The 21,709-nt window shown below is 47.0% G+C and overlaps 1 protein-coding gene across 6 annotated transcripts in view; it reads left to right on the top strand.

Annotated features, from left to right (window-relative positions):
- The window catches only part of SNTG2 (syntrophin gamma 2), a 303,678-nt gene that overhangs the window by 245,477 nt on the left and 36,492 nt on the right, over nt 1-21,709 (top strand). The gene's annotated exons all lie outside the window — the stretch shown is intronic.

Below are 21,709 nucleotides of genomic sequence, written 5' to 3'. Positions count from 1 at the left end.
AGTAATTAAAGCGTGTATCACAATTTATTTCAGAAAAAAATCAGTCTTTAAAGTTGAGCATTGCTTGTCTGAGTCACCATGTCAAGTGGGGTCTTTCTGCTCAGTGCGCTGTAATAACGTGAGTTATTATACTTCTGCAGTGAGGGGGAAGGTGAGGCAGAGTATTGTGCACGTCCGCTTACATCTGTTTTATATTTAATGTGGGGAAAGGGGCTAGGACGCTTTCCAACTGAGGGACTCAGCCAGCAGACACCCATATTCCTGGTACGTGACGGCTTCTCGTAGACTTGTTTACAGGGGACAGAACAAGTGAAAATAATTTGTCATGACATTACCTGGACGTTTGTAATATTTTAAGGCACTTAATGGCCCTTCCTCTCAAACTTAATGATCCAAAAGAGAATATAAAACAGCTCCTGTGCCTGAATTGCTTTTCCCTCCTCACAACAGCACATAAATTACTCACAAATTTGAATATATATCAATTGAATGGGTGAAAAAGAATGTGTTATAATCCTCGTTATCATAAATAGTGGGATCCCGTTCGCCGGGGATGTGCGTGGCTAGAAATAGGAGTGACGGAAGATAAATGGAGCCATGCATGGAGGAGGAGGAGATTTAACTCCGCACGGAGTTCTGGGCTCCTTCCTGGCTTAGCGTCAGCAGTTCTAAGGGTGTGAACTGCGTGACTAAAGATAGCTACTTCATTTAAGAAGTGTGCTTTGAATGTGGGAAGATGTCGTGTTATCATTTGTCTCTCACTCGGGATGTCAGATGGGTGAGATCCCCCTGATGCAACGTGCTGTTACAGGGCTGGGAGTGTCGTTCAACTGTTTACTGCTCGCTGAGAGGTACTGGTCCTCATAGTGACGTCACGCTATGTCAGACGTTCATGGAAGCCAAATGTCAGGTCTCTTCCAGGCCACAGTGACCTCCCCCTTTAGTTGGACACCATCAACAGGAATTATGATCGATTCCTGATGCTTATAATAACCTTTAACTTGGAGGCTTCCAATTCATTTAACCACGTGGGTGTTGGCAGGGTCCTGAAGTCCTAGATACAGAATCCCTCATCTCAGGGACTTACTCAAACATTGAGTGGCTTTTAGCCACTTAGAAATTATCAACACAGAAAGTTCAAGGTGTTAGAAGGTGAAGTGAAGGACACTTGTTGGGGGAGGTGAACATTTTGTGTAACTATTTTTATCCCAACAGTAATCATTATATTTTCAACGTTAGAAAAAGGGAAGAAGGGAGAATTCTTCATACATTTGAGGGTACAGGGCTGTGCTGATGTCTATAGGGTCCCCGACTGTGCTGCCCAAAGGGAGCAATCAGGGTGACATTTACGTCTTGTTTAAAGGACAGTGACAGACAAGCAGGAGAAGATGTCCTCACTAAGATAAATCATAAAATCCTGATGTCAAAAGGAAGCTGATAGGTTGTGTCATCTGGTCCCCAGACAGAACAAAATGAGTGTCTGCTCATCCTAGATGGATACAACTTCACCTTGCATTCTCAAAGAATAGAACTTCTCGGGGCCGCCCGGTGGCACAGCGGTTAAGTGCTCATGTTCTGCTGCGGCGGCCCGGGCAGCCGTTCGCCGGTTCAGATCCCAGGCGCGCACCAATGCACCGCTTGTCAGGCCATGCTGTGGTAGGGTCCCATATAAAGTGGAGGAAGATGGGCACGGATGTCAGCTCAGGGCCAGTCTTCCTCGGCAAAAAGAGGAGGATTGACAACGGATGTTAGCTCAGGGCTGATCTTCCTCACACACAAAAAAAAGAATAGAATTTCTCCCTCAAAAGGACGACAGGCACACAGTCCTTCCCTGTGCTCAGAGTTTCCGGCGTCCAAAACAGGGCGGGTTAGGGAAAGGAGCTGGAGCTCTGAGTCAGGAAACATTCCTGGAGGAAGTGGTTACCCCTGTGAAAAATCGTTGCTATTTGGGCAAGCAGAAATGGGGGAGGAGGCACCCCCAGTAGGAGAATTGAAAATGAGGCTGATGAGGCAGTTTGATAGAACAAAAGGTCTGAAATCTGAATTAGGACCAGGAGGCAGAAGTGTGCCCAGGTGAGTTTTAGAGAAAGTATTTTCGGTAATCCAGGGTTAAGATAATGAGGCTCTTTCATGGGTGATGGAGGCAAAAATGCGTGTGCATTACAAACCAGTAATGAGTCAGGACAGTGGACGGACATCGTCCCCTCTCTCCCGGGACTGGATAGCGCGGGGACGGTGAGGGCTCCTGCTCACTGAGTGATTCTAGGTGTCCTGCAGCACTGTATGTGGGTCGGCAGATGGACCCTCGCATCAGCTCCCTGAAGCGGGTGTCCCCGAGAAGCCTGGGGGTCTCCTCTGTGCAGATGAGAAGGTCATCCACATCTCTCAGTGTATTGGATTCCCGAATCTGCGTCTCTGTGCTTCTCACTCAGGACGCCGTTTCTGAGAAATGACCTCACTGGCTTTTCCTCTCTCCCGCCCCAGGTAGTGACCGAGAATCTGTCCCTGATTTCTTGGTTTTCTAGACTCCTGAGGTGGAGAGGAAGGAGGATATACTTTGGAATGAGTCAGACAGATTCAATTTCTGGCCTGACCAGATTCTCTCTCCATGAACTTTGATAAAATGTTTCTCCAGAACACCATTACTTAATCTGTAAATTAAGGATTATATTATGTACACATCACAGTCATTATAAAAATTATATTACTTTAAATGCATACTCTATGCCAAGCTTTATGCATTTTGCACACATTATCTAACTTTTTAAATACATCTAAGATGCATTTGTTTTCTTTTTCCTTTCATTTCACTAATGAGAAAACTCGAGTTCAAAAGGGCTAAGTGACCTCTCCAAGGTCCCCTGGGGGTTAACCACGTGGTGTAATCCTACTGGAGAATGTCTACCCTGAAAGGCATGTTCTTTCTACTGAGACCTGAGACAAAACATGAAACAGCTCGAGAGGACCTGGAACCGCCCAGGCAAACTCCAGACCCTCTGTAACCAGCGCTCTTCTCCACGGATCAGCCCTGCCTGTCTTCACTCCACCCTCCAGCTCTGGTTTTCTTGTTTCAGTAGTTCAGCTGAGGGCCCCTGGTGTGAGACAGTGGGGAGGCGTCCTCGGTGAGTCCCTGCTGGACACAAAACCATCAGAACCTTCTCAAGACCGGGTGTGTTTTCCTCCGACCCCTCTTCTCTGGGGGGAAAATAGAGTAAATTAATCACAAGAACTCAGGTCTCGTGAATATTTATTTTTAGTTATTCAGTGTCTAGAGAGGAATCTCAGCCCCCGTACTGCTGAGACTTACAGCCCGAAGCAGTGAGCATGTGGCTCAGGAAAGTCAACTGTTTTTAAATATATTGAAATCCTCATCCTTGTGTCTGATCAAGAAAGGAGCCCAATGCTTTTAAAACCTGATTTCATAACACACTAGGAATAAAAGGGAGTCAACTGGAGAGAAAACAATGATGTGCCCCCATCTACCAAACCTCAAACATTTTATCTAATTATTACCGAATATGATGGTTGATTTATAAAGTATGTTCAGAGGAATTTCCATACCACTGACAATGTGATTATTGGGTCATTTATTTTAAATTGATGGCTGTTTGCACTGGTCCCACAGAAAATAGAAATGAAATAAAATCTATGTAGCTGGCCATTGTGTAGAAGCTTCTGAGTGTCACCATCATCTGTGGATTCACTACGGTCAGTACTCGCTTGTTCCCAGAGATCATCATCGTCCTAAGGAGCGATCTCTCCGACGTCAGCTGTGCTTATGAATGATCCTCCCAGGCCATCACCTGGAGATGGGGAAGTGTGAAAACATCAGACTCCGCACTGCGTCAGGGAGATGTGTTGAGACATTTGTCCTTCACACGTAGTGGGTGACGTGCCTGAGGAGCCAGCTGAGATGGTCGACCGAGGTCTCAGCTTCTCTCAGAACACTCCTGACTCGCTGCGTGGTGCCAGAGCTCCTCTTGGATGGAAACGGTACAACCAGGAGAAAAGACTTAAGGTTGCTCTTCAAGCTAAGATGTCTGCAAACCTCAGGTTCTTTTAGCCCTCGAAGCAGAGAAGACCAAGTCACAGTGAGTGAGAGGATGTGGATTCGGGACTCCTTCTCCTCTTCCATCATTCTAAGAGGCACCTCTGTGTTGCTCTAGAGAGTGAAGCTAAGTCTGGAAACAGAATATGAGGGGGAAAAGGCCAGAATGTTCTGACTACCAGAGCTATTTAAAAGTAGGATGTACTGGTCTGGGGAGTAGTGAGAAAATCAATGAAACTAAAAATTGATTCTATAAGATCAAAAAAATTAATAAAGTCTTGTTAGACTGATCAAGAAAAAAGAGAGAGGATACGAGTTTCCAATAGTAGGAACAAGAGAAGTAATGTCTGTACCAATTCTATAGATGCTAACAGGACAATAAGGGAACGTTATAAAAAACTTTTTAAAGCTGACACTAAATTTGACAACTTAAATGAAAGGGACAAATTCCTCGTAAGATACAAACTGCCAAAGCTCACTGAAGAAGAAATAAATAACCTGAATAGCACTAAATATAATTTAAAAAATGAATTTATGCTTAAAGACCTTCCCACAAAGGAAACTCCAGTCCCAGATAGAGTCATTGGTGAACTGTACCAAATATTTAAAGAAAAAACAAACTAATTCTGTTAACTAATCCAGAAAGTTGAAGGTAGAGGACAGTTGCTTTCAAACTCCTGTGAGGCCTGTATTACCCTGATACCAAAATAGGACAAAGATATACAAAAAAAAAAAAAAAATGAAACCACAGATCATTATCTTTTATGAACATAGATAAATATTCTAAACAAAATTTTATTACATAAAATCTGATAAATTTTTCTATAAGAGTAATGTATCATGCCAAATGAAGTTATCCCAGGAACATATGGTTGGTTCTCCATTTGAAATCAATCAGTTTAATCTCTCAGGCTAACAAATTAAAAGGGAAAAACCATATGCTTATTTCAATATACCCACAAGAATATTTGACAAAATCCAACATTATATCTAAAAAAAAAATTTTTTTTAAACCTCTCAGCAATGTGGGAATGAAGAAAACGTCCTTAACCTGATGAAAAGGCATTTTCAAAAGTGCCTACAGCTAACATTGTACTTAATGGTGAAGACTGAGTGCTTTTCCCCTAAGACTAGGAATAAGGCAAAGATGTCCATTCTCATCACTTGTGTTAATGTTGCACTGAAGATTCTGGCCAGTGCAATCAGTCAAGAAAAAGTAATAAAAGACATCGAGATTGGAAAGAAAAAAAGTAAAACTCTCTTTACCTACAGATTTCATGATGCTCTAACAGAAAATCAAATGGAATCTACAAGAAAAATTAGTTTATCAGGTTCAAGATACAAGGTCAATATAAAAAAATCAATTTTATTTCTTGATCCATGGAACAAACAATTGAAACTTAAAGAAATAATAAGTATAACAGCGTCAAAAATATGAAATAATTTGGATAAATCTGAAAAGAAATGTGAAATACTTGTAACAGAAAACTACAAAACATTGAGAGAAATTAAAGAAAACATAAATAAATGGTGAAGTAGACCATGTTTATGGGTCAGAAGACACATTAATGTTAAAATGTTGGTGATCCTCCAATTAATCTATGGATTCAACACAATCCCAACCAAAATCCCAGCAGGCTTATATGTGGAAATTGACAAGATGATTCTAAAATTCGTATGGACCTAACATATCCTAAATAACCTTGAGAAGGAAGAACAAAATTGAATGACTAACACTACCTGATTTCAAACATAATTGTAAATCATGGCAGTGTGCTGTTGGCATGAAGATGGACAGACAGATTAAGGAACAGAATAAAGAATCCAGAAATAGGTCTACATGTGTAGAGACAACTGGTGTTTGACAAACATGCAAAAGCAAGTCAATGGAGAATGGATAATCTCTGGAACAAATCATGCTGGAATAATTGGATATTTATGCCAAAAAATGAACTTCAACCCATACCTCACACCATATATAAATATTAACTCAAAATGGGTCATAGCTGTAAGTATAAACGCAGAACTACAAAACTTCTAGAAGAAAATAGACGGTAAAATCTTTGTGACCTTTAGTTGTGCCAAGATTTCCCAGATACAAAACCAAAGGCACAATCCATATAAAAGAAAAAATGATAACTTGGACTTCATCCAAATAAGTCACTTCTGTTATTTGAAAGACAGCTGTTAAGAAACATGAAAAAAGATGCCAAAGATGGGGAGAAAGTATTTTCAAGGCATAGATCTAATAAAAGATTCGTATCTATAATATAGAAAGATATATGAAAGCTCAATAATAAGGAAAAAAAGAACAAAAAAATTGGGCTAAAGATCTGAATAAACACTTCATGAAAGAAGATACATAGATGAGAAGTGAGTGTGTGAAAATGTGCTCCAACTCATCAGACGTTAGGGAAGAGCAGATGGAAACAGTGAAATCCCACAGCACACCTGTTGGAATGACCAAAATTGAAAAGACCGACCGTGACCGTGTAGGTGAGGATGTGGAGGAACTGGAGCTCGCACACACTGTGGGGGGATGCAGAATGGCACAGCCAGGTTGGCAGTTTCTTAAACATACACCCCCACCGTAAGGGCCGGACAGTCCACTCCTTGCCCAGTTGTGCACAGGACACTCCTAGCAGCTTTATTTGTAGTATCCCGAACCTGGAAACAACCAAATGCCCATCAACTCGTGATCAATTAACAAATTGTTGTATACCTGTACAATGGAGTGCTCTTCATCCATAAGGATGAACTATAGGCACACACAACAACGTGCAAGACTGAAAATAAGGAAGAAAGACTACATTCTGTATGATTCACAGAGCAAAAGTTTTAACTTCACTGAGGTCCAGTTTACTGTCTTCTTCTTTTTGGATTGTGTTCTTGGAGTTGCGTCTAAGAACGCACCGTGTCACTCTAGATCAGGAAGATTCTGTCCTGAGTTTTCTTCTAAAAAGCTTTCTAGTTTCGCTTCTACACTCGTCACCTGTGCAGGAGTGCCCACGTTCCTGGCGGGTGGGTCCACCCAGTCTGTTGGACTCCAGCTCACTGGGCTCAGCAGGTGGGCCAAGCCTTAACAGGTGATGCAGGAAACGGACAGCTGATGATGCTCAAGTTCAGCTCCAGCAGGCGCATCTGTGCGGTCTGGGCAGGGTGGTGCAGTGGGGAAGGGGCCGGAGCTGTTCTCAGGGAAAGCGGGAGCGCAACCCAAGGCAGACTCAGAGGAGACCTGGCTGGACAGTGCCTGACCAGATCTGGGAGTCCCCGGTGTAGGACAGCTCTATTGGAAAGGGGGTGAAAATGCTGCTACTGTGGTTTTCCGATTAGTAACATTCTCAGTGACACGGATTTAATTCACAAATGATGTTGTTAAAACTAGGGTGATTTCACTTATCAAATGGCAGCAGTCAGCAGATTTTTGAGAAAACTAGGAGACACCTTTTCTCATTCCAACTGAGTCTGAGCTCCTTTTGGGGGATAAATTTCAGAATGTCATACGCACTTCACCTGCGTAATCAGAGTGTTCAAATAGCCTCATTTTTTGGCCTCTCAGCGCCATAGTCAGGCCTCTACCACGTCCCTTCCGTGCTGCCCTGCTCGGCATCCGCAGGTGCTGGGGAGGCAGGTCGGCCCCAACCCAAAACGGTCCCCCTGTTTGATCTGCTTTTTTCAGGTTTTCTAGCTACTCACACCCTCTAAGAGAATCAGTTCTTCAGCCTCTAGTAGATCCCTTTTTCCTGATCAGATGCCATTTCTAGAATACCGTAGCCAAGAAAACAAAAACCAGTGCTTGTTAGGATTTTGTCAAAAACAAGAGCAAACAAAACCCACGTAAGGATCTTTACATCAACATGATGCATAAGACTTCAGGTTTAATGTCTGGGCTGCTTGGTGGTTGTATCGAGTCTCCAGGTGTGGTTTGCGATGTTTCATGTGACCAGAGAAGTGTTCTTTCATCCTCTCCACCTGTGGAGCGTCTCTGATGAGCTACGCACCTTTTTAGATGTTTTCAGATGAGGAACTGTGGTCCAGGAAGGTACTTCCTGCAGCAGTCAGTCAGTCAGCGCCCCTGGCTCGTCCAGTACTTCCCTGCTCACTGTCCTGGCAGCAGCAATGCAGGTTTTCAGAGCTGCTGTTTTCTGGGCACCACATGATGTAAAATTATGGAGGCAAAAATTGTCACTAAACCATAACCACATAAAAGTGTTTGTGTGTGTGTGTGTGTGTGTGTGTGTGTGTGTGTGTGAGAGAGAGAGAGACAGAGGGAGAGAGACATTTGCTGACTTTTTAATTTTTTTGAGTTTGTAAGAGACTGAGAAGTAACCTTGACTAAGTCACTCAACCTTCCTAATTATTGGTTCACTTATCTCTAACATGATCATTATTTTATCTCTTTGAAAGGTGTTATAAAATGTAATTAATTGATGTTTATAAAGCACTTGACATTGAAATATGCAAAACATAATTTCCTTTATGCTTAAATTAATTTTCCAGATAAATCTTTTAGAAGTCTCAGGCTTGAGTTATTAAAAAAAACCTACTAATGTTAGTGAGAGGTTTTGCAGTACCACGTGGAATACTACAAATATGTTTTATTGTTTCTCCTGGAACAAAATAAACCAAGAGGACCTAACAGAAATTCAAGTGAAATATTAAATATCACTTAGATTAGAGATTTATGAGATCATTAAAAGATAATTATTGGTTTGTTACCAGAAGCACCAGCTTAATTACATAATAAGTTTTAGATTGTTTTCATTATATACAGGAAGCTTGTTGCCATTCTAATTTACCTGGTCATTATCAGGGGTGGTTTTGCAGCCATGTTTATTTTAAGTTAAAACCGTCAATATAATTGGTGGCTCATGTTGATTCCCTTTAAATGTGTTATTTTCCTGAAATACACACACTTCCACTAATGACCTGTGGGGTGATTGGCCTGTGGTGGGACCCCTTTATTCCTCTTGAGGAGCATCTTTGTGCCCCTCTTTAGAGGAAGCTCCAGGGGTGGTCACGTGGGCCTCACCACCGTTTTGGAGCCTCATCTGAATTCATGTTAAAATTGAACTTTTCCTTTACGTTGTTACCATTTGCTTGAACACTCTCTGTAGTACATTCTTAGCCAACAAAGGAAATTACAAATTTCAGTAAATACACAGATGGCTTCATAATTAGTGTTATTTGATACGTTTATTTACACACTTTTGAAAAAGATCTAACTGATGCTTATCATTCTAATGTTAGCATTTTGTTCCCATTCAATTTATTGGGGCATTTATGTAAACTCTGTCCAGTCTGATGATTATCACTTTGTATATTCAAATTCAGGGGCTCCCAAGTGTTAGTTACACCCTCCTGACACGCACATGGATGCTCCCTAGTAAGTTACGCCTCCCTGACACATGCATGGATGCTCCCTAATAACAGTTATGCCCTCCTGACACATATGGGTGCTCCCCAGTAACAGTTACACCCTCCTGACACACGCATGGATGCTCCCTAGTAACAGTTACACCCTCCTGACACACGCATGGATGCTCCCTAGTAACGCTTACACCCTCCTGACATGCACATGGATGCTTCCTAGTAACACTTACACACTCCTGACACACGCATGGGTGCTCCCTAATAACAGTTACACCCTCCTGACACACGCATAGATGCTCCCTAATAACACTTACACCCTCCTGACACACGCATGGATGCTCCCTAGTAACAGTTACACACTCCTGACAGGCATGGATGCTCCCTAGTAACAGTTACACCCTCCTGTCACACACATGGATGCTCCTTAGTAACAGTTACACTCTCCTGACACACACATGGATGCTCCCTAGTAACAGTTACACCCTCCTGTCACACACATAGATGCTCCTTAGTAACAGTTACACCCTCCTGACACACACATGGATGCTCCTTAGTAACAGTTACACCCTCCTGACACACGCATGGATGCTCCTTAGTAACAGTTACACTCTCCTGACACACGCATGGATGCTCCCTAGTAACAGTTACACCCTCCTGTCACACACATGGATGCTCCTTAGTAACAGTTACACTCTCCTGACACACACATGGATGCTCCCTAGTAACAGTTACACCCTCCTGTCACACACATGGATGCTCCTTCGTAACAGTTACACCCTCCTGTCACACACATGGATGCTCCTTAGTAACAGTTACACCCTCCTGACACACACATGGATGCTCCCTAGTAACAGTTACACCCTCCTGTCACACACATGAATGCTCCTTAGTAACAGTTACACCCTCCTGACACACACATGGATGCTCCTTAGTAACAGTTACACTGTCCTGACACATGCATGGATGCTCCCTAGTAACAGTTACACTCTCCTGACATGTGCTCAGACGCCTCAACACCACTGACCTTGATGGGAATGGTGTGTTGACCTTTGACATTTGTGAGTGGCTTTTGTTCAGTTCAATTGCCTCCTAGCCCAATGTCACATTGCTGAGCAGGATGAACACCGATGGGTCCTGGAACAGCGAGAGCACGAGAGGGTAAAGCCAACACGGGCTCCCCCTGTCTGGGAGGCAGAGTAATGTGGACGATGTGAATACCCATCTATGGAAGTGCTGTCTTATCAACGGCTGCCACTCTGAAGTTTGCACAAGTGAGTTCATGACTTGAGTTGTGGTTATAGCTACCCATGTAAATAGCTGCTCTGAAACTGTTTGGAAAAGACAGGAATGAAATGCAAAGGAAAAGGTTGTTTGTTCAAGGACTAGGCTAGGAAAACAGTTTGTTTTCAGCTACCCTTGAGAGTGGAAGAAGGCAGTGAATTTGCTAAAAGTCACAGAAAAATTTAATGCCAGAGGCATAAAGTCAAATGGAGGCAAACATCTGTAGTGTCTGCATTAGTCTCTACGTCCTGCCGTAGCAAAGAACCACAGTCTTAGTGCATTACAGCGACACACGTGTTTTATCTCACAGTCCTGCAGGTTGGAAGTCCAACATGGGTCCCTTGGGGCTAAAGTGGGGTTGTTGGCAGAGCCACTGCCTGCTGGAGGCCCTAGGGGAATGCGTTTCCAACTCATAAGGAGCCCCACATGCCTCGGCTCTGGACCTTCCTCCATCCTCAGAGCCAGCAGCCTCATTTCTGTCACCCTTCTCCCATCATCACATCTCCCTGACCAAGGGGGACAGAGTTCTCTGCTTTTAAGGACTCAGGTAATTTCATTAGGGTGATCCAGGATCATCTCCCCACCTCTAGGTGCTTAACTTAATCACTCTGCAAAATCCCTTTTGCCAAATAAAGAAACATGTTCATACGTTCTGGGATTAGGATGTGGACGTCTTGGGGGGCATCGGTCTGCTAACCAGGGTGTCTATCCCGTGTTTGTTGTATTTTCTAAGGAGCAAGACAATGCATAGTCGTGTGGTTTTAAGTTTGACTACAGCCAGTCTTTATCTGTGCAAGCAGACGAGGAGAACATGAGCGTAGAAGAGTGTGTGGGGGCCAGGCCAGATTTCACACAGGAAGCCACTGCTCGCTCAGCAGGGCTGCCTTCCCAGCTTTGCAGAGAAGAGCAGCGAGTAGTCTCAGGAAGACTTTGGAGCTTGGGGAGAATTACTGTGTTAAAGTATTGATTGAGGCTGGGCCCTCATCAGGAATGTAGACCAGACTCGAAGGCCAAAATGTGTAATAGCATACATTCCAATTTTAAATATTCTAAATATTGTTCTCATGAACTGATTTGCCAATATTTTACTCGGGCTTTCATTATTCGCAGACTTGAACTTGCAATGCAGACTGAAGATTAGGCCTACCCCTTTATCTGTCCTCTACACGCGGGTGTGTGCACACACACACATGAGCACACACACCATGTGGGTTAACAACACACAGGAGCTGTCCACACACGATCGTCACAGTGGCTGAAGTGACAGGGCACAGGCTGTGTGCGGGAGCTGCTCCAGCCCTTCTGGGCACCCTCTCTTGTAAGTCGAGCTGGCTTTCCTGGGAGGTTCATGGACTCCCATTGCAGGTGACGCAAGAAGGTACCTGTGTGCCCTGTGTGCCCAGGCCACACAGTCAGAGAATGTCAGAGCCAGGGTTTCCACCCAGTGTCAGACTCCGGAACCTGAAGCTCAGATCTGGAGAGCTCTGGAGTGTGTGTGTGTGTGTGTGTGTGTGTGTGTGTCCGTGTGCATATGTGTGTGTGTGTCTGTGCCCGTGTGTGTGTGTGTCTGTGCCGTGTGCGTGTGTCTGTGTGTGTGTCTGTGCCCGTGTGTGTGTGTCTGTGCCCGTGTGCGTGTGTCCGTGTGCATGTGTGTGTGTGTGTCTGTGCCCATGTGTGTCTGTGTGTGTGTCTGTGCCCGTGTGTGTGTGTGTGTGTGTGTGTGTGTAAGGCTCAGTGCAGTGCGCCCTGCAGGAAGCTTTCCCAGGACACCAGAACTTGCACGGCTACTTTCTAAATTAAGTTTAAAATATAATAAAGAGGCATACAATACAGAGATTAAGACGGGAGTGGCCACAGGAGGGTGGCAGCTAAGCTAACATTCCGGAGCACCAGGTCCTGCATCTCAGATCCTCTGAGCTCAGCCCAGGGAGGCGGCTGCATGGGAGGAAAGCAGACCCTCTAGGCCGTGCAAGGACGCTTCCTGAGCCCCGGCCAGCCCAAGCTGCTACACGCCTCCGTGCCGGAGGAGGGGGTGTCGGTGCCCCTCCTTGCCCCCCACACCCCGCCCCGCACTGCTGCCCTGAATCCAGGGTCTTCCAGCGCGTTCCTCGATTAGGCAGGCTCCGGCCCCTGAGTCATCCTGGGCTCCGGTCTGCAGATCCTCACATCTGGGCGACTGCGTCCACTTAGGCCGAGGGTGCAACGTGGGGCCACTGTCCTTGGCTCCTGTTCGTCTCCTGTCAACTCCCAGACCATACACTAACTTGTCAATGGCAGAGACCACGCGTCCTTGTGTTCCTGCAGCGCATCGACACGGCTGTGGACGGCGCTGGAGTCCAGTCCCCACCAGGGCCTGGGACGCTGTCTGGGGACACAACAGACTGTCCCCAACACGTTGTCTGGCCTTCATCACTGGGGCTCGTCGTGCACCCTGAGCTCAGCCCGCCCCCGATACAGCCTGCAGGTGGCCCTTGTCTGTGTCTGTCCACGCCCTATTTGTCTGCTTTCCTCAGGAACGTAGTGTAACCCCCAGGCGGCAGGGACGCTGGTCGTTTTTGTATCCCGACAGTGCTGAGCAGATGACTGCTGAGAAATGTTTGGTGCATTCAGGTGACCTTAGGCTTCCATACCTGTTTGGGGATTACACAGTTAAATAGCCAGGGTGTCTTCTCCAGCTGCTTGAATACACACAGAGCTGCTGATGAGAAAACGTGGCTGGACCGTTGGAGCTCTGCTCTCGGTGGAAATTTTGTTTTAAAACTAAATTGAGCAATCTCCATGGTGAATATTTGGAAGTCTCCAGAGTGAATCATTGACGTAAGCGTAATTGTGAGGAATGCTATTTAGTGCTGTTTTTGGTACAAAGGAGCCCTTCTGAATAATTCCCAGGGAGATACTGGAGTACCGACTGGGCTGCAGCTTGGTACTCATTCCTCTAAAAACCACTGTTGCTTAATTTAATTAAATGGGAACTAAGAGCAGTGCTTGTAATGTTTCTATTTCTGCTCCTTAATTTATTTCAGGGCTTAATCCAATCCTTCAGTTAGCATTCCTGTCAGGGAAGAGCACAGCCAGATTGGCTTTTATTGATTGTTCGCATTGCAGAGCTTCCTCCTTCCAGGCCTGGCATGTCACATGTGCTGCACATCCCGTCATTGCTCAGAACGTACATTGCAGAGAAGTAAGCAGTTCTCACAGAATCTGGTCATTCTCCCAGCAAATACGGTTGCTCACTGGGCTCTGCCGTGGATCTGCCCAGGGTCTCTGGACAAGTGAGTCTGGTCAACAGAGGGGCTTGTGATGCAGCCGTGGAAGCTCACGTGACTGAAAGGAACCTGCCTTTGGGAGAGGAGAGAATCTGAGCTTACGATGTGCCTTCTGCGCTGAGTGACAGCATGTCAATCTTGCCCCCTCTGTTCTCCCGTCTAAACGAGGAGTTGTTATTCTCCACATTTATGGAACACTGTACAGATTTAAAAATTGGGAAAACTTTATCAATTTAACTTCTTAAGAGTAAAGCTACGGGGTGGGAAGAGAAACAGCACGTCCACGGGGCGTGAGGAACTCTGCTTGTGGAGGGGACGTTGGTTCTGAGCTGACAACAGTAGAGGTTGTGGGCAGTGTTGGTAACACACGCCTTTCCCAGCTCCTCACGTTTCTGCGTTGCTCTCCCTGGACAGAGGTTATAAATACATCTGCCGCATCTCTTGTTTATGGGGAAACTGGAAACTGTGAACACTGACCTGCAGTCACAACATCCAGACCCCGTCCTGGGCGTCCCTTACGGTGTCTTGCTGGGTGTGGGCGGCGTGGAGAGCAGCCGCTCGCTTGGTGCCGGCCGACGCAGTCAGCACAGGTGGCAAATTTAAGCAGAGAAATACTCTTGATTGTAAAGCTGAATGAGGAAACTATAAATAGCACCATCCTTACCGAGAGCGCTTAAATTCTCATCTGAAGATCAAGGTCTTGGGAGCAAAGCCACCCACAGCCTGGTGTTCCGACCCTGCGGGCCACGGCTCAGATGTCCCACAGAGCAAAAACAGGCCCACGTAGCATTTCCACATAAAAGCTGGCAAGAGCTGTTGTCTCCTGTCCGTGGTTTTGTGGTTACTTTACTAGAAGAAAAGAGGGTTCTTCATAGTTGTAACTTTGAAAACAATGACCCATAACCCTCCCCTGCGTTATTCCTTGTGGCACGGTGACTACGAGCGTGGGCTCCAGAACAGATGCCCAGGTTGAGTCCTAGCTTCCACACCTGACAGCTCTAGGACCCTGAGCAAGTTATTAAACGTGTATTTGCCTCAGTTTCCTCATCTGTAAAATGGGATAATAAGAGAATTAATTTCCTAGGGTAGTTTTGGAACTTGTGAAGCTTATGATGTCACCTGGCACGTGGTAAGGGCCATACAAGTGTTTGCTGTCATTCCTCACTTGACAGATACTTATCCGGTAACACCTGTGTTTAGGGCTTGGGGATCCCCTTTGAACAAAACAGGCAAGTTTGTTCGTGGGTCTTATGTCATATCAAGCCAGAACCTGAGTTCCGTGTCTCCAGGTGCCTGGGGCACGCCCTCCCCCCCGGAGTCCTGCTCTCCCCTCTTCCCTCCTGATGGCGCCTGGGCGTTCTTCCTGGGCGTCTGGGCACATGTGCACGTAGCTGGCACTGCTCATCCTCCTTTCTGCACTATTTTTTCCTTCTTTATAATAATATATGTAACATGAAATTTACCATTTTAACCACTTTGAAGTGTACAATTCAGTGCATTCAGTCCATTTTCTCTTTGTCTTTCTATCCTTTATTTTATCTCCGCTTTATTGTTGGTATGCCATTGCCTCTGCTGGCTCTGGGTTTAGTTTGTTCTTTTTCTAGTTCCCTAGGGTGTAGAGTTAGGTTCCTGATTTGAGGTCTTTCTCCTTTTGGACTTAATGCAGTTTAAGCAGTTCAAAGCACTTACAGCAGAAAGCTTCCCTTTGGCGCTGCTCTCACTGGGCCCCGTGGTTTGCTGTGCTATGTTTTCATTTCATTTGTCTCAGATATCTCTCATTTCCCTGCGGTTTCTTCTTTACCCATTTGTTGTGTAAGATTGTGTTATTTCATTTCCACATATTTGTGGATTTTCCAGTTTTCCTTCTCCTATTGATTTCTAGTTTCATTCCAATGTGATCAGAAAGGATAATTCGTGTGATTTCCGTCTTCTTAAATATATTCAGACTTGATTTGTGTCCGGACGTGTGGAGCAGGCCTCTTGATGGAGTTTGTCTCTAGGGAAAGGCTTTGTGTGGCATCAAGGCCACCACAGGGCGGCTTCCTTCTCGTCACTCACCAGGGAGTTAGAAAGGACGGCCTGGTGGACTATTCTGTTTCTTGGACGATCCCAAACTGGAGCCCAGCCACACCCAGCTAGACTTGTGAGCTAAGAACATTCTAGATGTCCCTGAGCAGCAAAATCCAGGGGTCCAGGTCCAGGTGACCTCAGTGTGACCTCACTGTCACAGCCTCATAGCTGACCGTTATATTCTTGACTATCCATTGTACACACCACTGCCAATCTCGTCCTCTTCAAACACCGCTGGCCCGTGTCACCTTGTCTGTGGTCTGCAGTGGTCCTTCTGCCTGGGGGAGACAGCTGAGTGATATGCTGAACAGCTAGGAGTGTCCAGATGTTGGGGCCAGACCCCATGCAGATCCTGGTCCTGCCCCTCCCTGCAGAGGAGGCTTTGAGCATTTCACCCAATTTCTCTAAACGTGGCATATTTTATGCACCTAAATAGTTGACAGATGAGTGAATTTGTAAGAGAAGCTTAGTTTCCTCATGTACAAAGTAGAAATACCTTAAGCTCCCTTAGGAGAAATCATGAGAGTTTCTAGAATAACAGATGATCCGACCTATATTTAGAAAAGAATTTCAGATTGAAGACATCTCCAATCAGAAATGCAATAAGGAACCCCAAAGTCTGCTAATTCTAAGTGTAAATGGATTAGTCATTAGTCTTTTAAGCAAGGCAGTGGTCCTCAAGCCTGTATGGACATAAGCACTTTCTATCAACAATAAACAGTCATTTAAGGAATTGGATATTAAAATAAGGTGAGAAGTTCCAATAGGGATCATTGAACAAAATATCTTATTATCTTAAGAAATATAAGTCTAATTCCTTGGGTATGAGAGGGAAGTGAATTCCCTCACTTGTTTTATAAACTGCATACCGTCTGGAGGTAGAAATCAAGGCTGGAATACCATGAAAACACTCGCTAGGATGACGCTCTTCGTAGGTCTCTGTCCCAGGCCCTGAAGAAGCAAACAGGTATGAGATGAGCCTGTTTTCTAGGTGCTCTCAAGGAGGAGTGGATTTGACCTGGGGTCTCTTTAGTTCCCTCTGTTGCACTGGAGCTTGGAGGATCAAACCCCGCGTCCGTCCCCCACACCACCTGGAGTGCTGGGAGGATCGCGATCTCAGTGGGTGTCTAAGGATGGAGGCCACATGGGGTGAACTGGAGGCCCCTCTCTCTCCTCGGGTCCCGGTTCCTGCACCTCCTGTGTGCTCATAAGCTGCGACCACGATGCTGAGTCTTGGTGTTTTCCACTCTCAAATGAAGATTAAAATGGCCCACACATCAGATGGGTGGCGTATTTACGTCGGTGTGGCACGGGCCAGCATGGAGCCTGCACACGGTAGGCGGCCGTCTCCTCCTCATTTACTTCAATAACATCACCTTCCCAGAAAAGCTTTTCCCAGAGGTGCAGAAGCACTTACAGGGAGAGAGACTCTGAATAGACAGCGTCCTCTCCAGTAAGTCACCCACCTCCTGCCTGACGTATCCTCCGTTTTAACCCTGGTCCCCAAAGGCGTTAGGTAACCACGTGGGAAAGCGAAGCCCAGGAATGTCGTGACTTGAGGAACTTTCAGCTGAAATAGAAACGGCAATTACCGAAGGCAGAGTCACCCGTCAGGACCACGGCAGGTAGACAGATGTCTTCACCTTCAGCTTCTATTCAGTGAACTGTGTGCTTCTTAACGTTGCCCACTACTGTGCTGATATTTGATTTACTTATCACAGAATTTGACAGAATAAGCACAAAATCGCTAACCCACTGGTTCTCATTGCCTACCAGGCACTGTTGTAAGAGCTGTGTGTATTGATCGCCGCCATGCACGTCAGAACCATTGTCACCCCATTTTTCAGGTGACAAAGTGAGGAGTGGAGGGTTAGGTAACATCCCTGGGTTACCCTGCTCATAGGTGTGCAGGGAAGACCCAGGCAGCAGCTCCTGGGCAGTGACCGCTCTGCTAGGCCGCCTCTCACAAGTGTTTCACAAATCGGAGGAACCTTCCCTCCCTGTACTGGCAAAGCTGGAGAAAGGAGCTCACTGTCCACAGCAGCACAAGGAGGCGACCGCAGCCCCACCCACACTGGACCCGCCTTTCCTGTCTCACGGAAAGTCGAGAGGTTCCTGAATCACCTGCATTTTGCAATTTCTCGATTTTCTACCCCAAATGACCTTCTCTGCGCATTGCTGTTTGTGGGAGCCCCTCTTCCGAGGAAAGACAGCACAATGCATGCTTCTGAGCACAAGATTTGGAGGCATCACATTTCTAAGAAAATCGTGGTCTTCATGGAGTTCCACTATTAACACAAAGCCTGGCTTCTAGAAGAGTCTGCTGTACTCACAGTAAACTGTGTTCGTGGAGTAAGGAGAGATGCCCATTTTTGCCCTTTCTGTGTCCATCCTAGTCACAGGACACAGAAACGATTTGACGCTCCCCAAGTAGCAGGAGAGAGCGTGTGGCCTCACGGGGTTCCTGGGTGACGTCCTCGCTGCCCGTCACGCCAGCGCCACGTCCCGGGGATCGGCGATCTGGAGCAGCAGCAGCTCTGGAGGAATCCAAGGCAGCTTCTCCTGTTTTCCTCCATATTTCCCTGAGGGGAAGTGGCACAGTGAGCTCTGGCTTGCTCTGTTCTACTTTAAAGAACAGAAAATGATTCCACCACTCAAGGATCCGTGAGCCAATGTCCACCCAACCCGGTGCCCCTCTTTCTAACACATCTGCACTCAAGTGGAGGGAACAGGCTGCTGCTGGTTCCGGAAGAGCGATGCAAAATATAAAGTCACGTAAATATTTATGTTCCAGGGAAAACGTGCATCGGTTACTCTGCCTCGTGATATCTGGCACTGGGTCATCTCTGCGATGATAAATGCCTGCTGCGGCCATGCAGCTGTTGCGTGCGCTATATTTAAACATCACCCACATGTGACTAACAAAATCTCAGAGATGGAAGACGCCTGGGGCCTCGTCTTCTCTGAGAGCTGTCCTTCCGAGCTCCAGCAGGAGACAATCCAGCCTCTACCTGGAGACGCTAGGGCACAGGGACGTGGCCAGGAGCTCTCAGGATCGGAGCAGAGAAGGGAAGGAGAGAGGGGAGCTTCACTTTGTTAGGTGGCAGAAAATGTAAGTTAGTGTCACGGTGAGCTACCATTACACTTCCTAGACGGGCAAGATTAACACGTGTGAAAACACCAAGTGTTGACAAGGAATGGCCACCAGAACTCTTAGACCCTGCCAGAAGAGGGTATGGATTAGGACCACAGTCTTCATTCCGTTTATATGAATTTCAGAAACATGTAACACTAAGGCATATTTGTGTAGGGCACCGTGTGCAGGATGCGGCCTGAAGGGGAACGGGCAGCAATGTGAAGACGTCAGTATGTGTGATGTACTTTATAACAAATTTTTCAATTAAAATAATAAAAATGTAAATAGAAGACAGGCTGAAGCAGCACCCACTCTAAAGCAGAGAAGCAGAATCAAAAGTTACTACGGGAAGTCATTATGGAGCCGTGTAGCCTAATCACCGACCAGTGCCTCTGGGCCACCAGGCAGGGCTGGTTGTCCACCCCTTACCTCTGGTCTCTCTCCCTCTGCCCTTCCCCCCCATAATCCCTTTTCATCTCTCTACCCCACTCCACACACTTCTATCTAATGAGGCACGCACCAGGGAACGGGGGTCAGATAGGTGGAAAAGTCCGACATGGATGCTTTCCCGGATCCCTCTGAAGTACTTGCTTGTGGGACTGTTCGTGGCCTTGCTAAACTAGTACTGTATTAGTTTCCTGGAGCTCCCTAACAAACACCACAAACTGGGGGGCTTAAATCAGCAGAAATTGATTCTCTCATTTCTGGAGGCCAGAAGTTCGACATGAGGAGTGCGCAGGGCCATGCTCCCTCTGAAGGCTCTGGAGGAGGATGCTTCTCGTCTTCCAGCTCCCGGTGGCTCCTGGCCATCCTGGGTGTCTCCTGGGCTGCAGCTGCATCATCTGGTCTCTGCCTTCTTGTCACACGGTGTTCTCCTCCCTGTGGCTCTGTCTTCTCACGAGGACACGAGTCTTGTTGGGTTGGGGCCCACCCTTGTCCCATTTCACCTCATCTTAGAATGGTCACACTTGCAGAAACCCTGTTTCCAAGAGGGCCACATTCACAGGAACCAGGGTTAGGACTTCAGCATGTCTTTAGAGGGGAGACACTTAACCCACAGGACCAACCCAGGAGGAATGTGGAGGCACATGGCTGCACAAGCTCGTGTGGCATTGCAGTGGCGAGTGCAGCAGTCAGGAGCTGGGACCCTGGGCCATGGGGCACACTGTGCTTCGGAGAACTTGGCCTCCCACTGTGAAACAGGAGAAAAGCGCCTGCCTCCTGAGGTCCCAGGAGACTGTAGTGTAAAGTCCTCAGGACCCGGGCGTGTGCCTTGAGTTACAGCTGCTCTGAGTGCTGTGCAGAAGCCCCTGAGTCCACTCGGACACTTCTTGTTCGACGTTCACTCCACAACCCGGTCTGCGTAGACGGAAGAAAGCATTGGCCTCCGGGGCTTGTCGACCTCCAGACAGAAATGGAAAGTCAACCCCTCAGCACAGCCTGGACGTCACTCAGCACCCCCCCATGTCACTCACACCCCCCCCGCCCTCCCCGCCCCTGGACTTTGGCAGATGTGCACCCAGGACTCGAGTCACCGGATCTCACCTGGATGGGACTGCGGGTTCTCACCGTCACCGCAGTGCCCAGGCAGAGCCGGAGCTGCTTGTTCCCACAGGATGGCTCTCTCCGTGGGCTCATGTCGTGTGCGCCTGGCTTCTCCAAACAGCTCTGTGCTCCTTGCTTGGGTTTATCAATATATCCCTTCTTTAGTGCTTTTGTTAATTCTAGCCCTTCTTTTAAACATGTTGTGCATGTTCCCACAACACTCAAAAGGCTAATCTCCATGCCTTATATATTAACAGCACCAGACTGAATTTTTTAACATCGTCGAAAGTAAACTTGAATGTGCTATTTAACACCGTTTGTTATCTCAGCCTGATTCAGTTCACAATCTACTGTCTATCAGAAGCTGTTGTAGTCTTGATTGTCCTGATTTTCCGCCACCGTAGCACATTTAGCTTTCTACAGTGTCCGAAGACCAAGGGGAGGGTGGTGCTGTGCTGCAGCCTGGGACCCCGGCCGTGATTCAGCTGACCGTGCGCAGGGGCGTCAGCAAATGGGCCAGGAACGCTGCCATCCGGGCAGGTTAGACCCACAGCCGGCCCTCCACGCTCAGTCCAGCCTCGATTTCTTCAAACACCACAACCAACCCAACCAGCCTGGCCCGTGTGAGCGAGGCTCGTAGGGGCTGCAGGCAGCTCGAGGCGCCTCTGGGCTCTTTCCCCCCACGAACTCCCTGCAGCGGGGACCCTGCGCACTCCCCGGGACTGCGATGATGGCACAAGGCAGGCCCACCACAGTGCCGAGCAGCAGCTGTCCACGCCGGGACCCCACGCCGGGGGACAGGCTGTGCCCACTGTGCCACCCGCCCCGCTGCGCCTGCGCCTCTGGGCCAGGGTGGTGACAGAAAGCCTCGCCTCTGTCACACTCTGCTGGTGCCAGCTCACGTTTGCCCTGAGTGAAGAACTAAATCACAAGACCAGCACCGGGCGCCACAGGAGATGCCCAGCTGGACTCTCAATAGTGTCAGGGGAA

The sequence above is a fragment of the Diceros bicornis genome, chromosome 12 (genome assembly GCF_020826845.1).
Source record: "Diceros bicornis minor isolate mBicDic1 chromosome 12, mDicBic1.mat.cur, whole genome shotgun sequence".
Classification (NCBI taxonomy): domain Eukaryota; kingdom Metazoa; phylum Chordata; class Mammalia; order Perissodactyla; family Rhinocerotidae; genus Diceros; species Diceros bicornis.
This window is presented reverse-complemented; position numbering and strand designations above follow the sequence as displayed.